Source organism: Topomyia yanbarensis, chromosome 2, assembly GCF_030247195.1.
Source record: "Topomyia yanbarensis strain Yona2022 chromosome 2, ASM3024719v1, whole genome shotgun sequence".
Taxonomy (NCBI): Eukaryota; Metazoa; Arthropoda; class Insecta; order Diptera; family Culicidae; genus Topomyia; species Topomyia yanbarensis.
This window is the reverse complement of record NC_080671.1, coordinates 318,592,466-318,594,960: the sequence shown is the minus strand read 5'-3', so window position 1 is coordinate 318,594,960 and position 2,495 is coordinate 318,592,466.

The window sequence follows — 2,495 nt, the reverse complement described above, 5'->3', positions numbered from 1 at the left end:
AGTTTGGCAATATATTGAGGAAGGCTATTCTAGTTCTAGCCGTTTAATTAATTTATTGTGAAAGTGCTTCCAACACAGGGGTCTTCGTTTTACATGCTCAATAATTTGAATGTATGTAGCATATACATTTTATCGCGCTAGATCTTGGATCGCTGCGTCATCTACACCTTCAGGAACAATTATCATATTTATATAGATGACTCCTATTGGAACTTGTTTATAAACATGATCATTATTAGAATGAAACTGAGGCCCATGACGGCGTGACTACTTCTAAACTCAGTGGGTGCGTAGGGACTCCTGTATCTTCCTCAGAAAATAGGGGAATTGCTTTTTTGGCTTAGTCGCACGAAGAGCCTCGATAGAGCTGAGGCCGTCCGAAATGATGAAATAGTGGTATGCGGGCAAAGTGTTGATGACTCCAAGGGTATACTAAATAGTAGCTAATTTTGTGACGTAAACTCAAGCAGATGATCATTGAACTTGAATGAAGCGGAAACATTATCATAGAGTATACCGAAGCCAGTGGATCTATCGAGATTTGATCCGTCAGTGTAGAACATTATATCACAGTCGACTTCCATGAATTTATTATACAATATGCTGGGGATCACTTGCGGACGTGATCCGGGTTTCCACGAATCTCTTCCTTCATGGATGTATCGAAGACAACAGGTGAATCAGAAGTATCAGAGAATCGGACACTGTTGGGGTTATATGAAGAAGTATGGATGCCGCTACCCAGAGTTTAAATCAAAAACTGAACAAGATCTTTTCTTTTTCGAGTGATCGTGTACTCGAAATCCAACTAAACTACTACCTAATAAACTATGCTTTACAGGCCGCATCACTTGCCTGGAGCGAATCCTAGATCTTATACCCTTCCAAACCATCAACTCCGCGACACCTATGGAAGAGTCTGATGAGACGTCTACTTTCTGTTAGCTGGAGCAACAATATTTCTCGGCTACTTTATCCTTTATCCTTCCCCGAGAACGATGGAAATAGGGGCGGCCAGCAATGATGGCTATCATGCTGTTGAGGTTTTAATGTGGGTTGAATTGGTATGAATTCCTACTTACCACTTCCTAAGAAACTGTCATGAATCAGCAGTGAAACATAATGAAGTCAGTGTGCAATCCACAAAATTATCGTCACAACGCAACGCAACGGAACGAATCAGACCCCGAGATGTTTAATTGTAAAATCCTTATTGACGGTTACACCCATTAATAGAAGCTGGAGTTGCGCCGGCTCACGCTTCCTGAAAACACGCTACTGGAAACCGTTGAGAACTCGATACATAGCTGAAGAACCCAAACAGACAAACTGTCTAAAGTATCCTGCCATAGTTCTTGCAAATCAGCAGCTTTGGGCCCTGTAATAGATACCAGCCTGTTGTCTGCAATTTTCCTTAGCGTTCATGAATTGACAAGATAACCCTCAATGAGTTTCGCGTAAAAATTGTCGAGTAGGGGATTTAGACATGAGCCCTGGGGAAGACCTATACAGCTAAATCGCGATGTAAAATCACCATGCGAAAAATGCATGTGCTTCTTAGTCAACAGGTTCAGCAAAAATTTATTTAAAGTCGGCGAAAGACGCTTCTTCAGCTTCTCAGAAAAAATGTGGATAAAAAACTGAATCAAAAGCACCCTTAAAATCCAAGAAAACTGATGCCATCTGCTAGCATAGGCCATTTCTGTAGAGAACAACGCAAGGCAATCGTTCGTCCCTTTCGCTTTGCGGAAGCTAAATTACGTATCTGACAGTTAACCATTTGCTTCAACCCGATTGTCGGGGAGAAACAAGATCATTTTCTCGAACAGTTTCCGGATACAGGAAAGCTTTGCAATTGGCCAGCACGATTGTGGTTTAGAAATGGCGATGACCTTCACTTGCCTCCAGGCATAAGGAACAACAATCTTGTTAAATAAATTCAACAAGTGCCTTTTCGCAGTGTCGGGCAGATTCTGAAGTTGAATATTATTTTGTAGAACCCCAAGGTGTTATTGCCGCGTGATAAGAGAGCAAGTGAGAGCTCCACTTTCGAAAAGGGTGTTCGTTTGCGGTATCATGGGGAGACGCGGTGCGGTACGTTTTCTATACTGGAACACAGTCCGGAGAGATCTTCTTGGCGAAAGCGAATATCAAGCAATTTAAAGTTACTTGGTAATGTTTCGATTACGTATACGTCGAGCCGCACCCCACAAGTGTTCATCGCTGTTTATTTCGTTAACCCGTCGACAAACCGGCGCAAATAACTGCGTGTTTTTGGCTTTCATTGGACTCCTCATTCGCATTTCTAACGACGCGTATTGTTGTAACTCAACGTCCAGGAAGGCCTTATAAGCACTCTATGTCTCAGCACGGGGTAGGTGATCGTTCCTTGGTGCTCGCACCGGGAAAGGGGTTAGTATAATCTTGAATTGCTGATAGAGCCAGCCGAAAACCTGTCATCTCCTCCGGAGGAAGTTCTTGAGCGGATTTGGTTT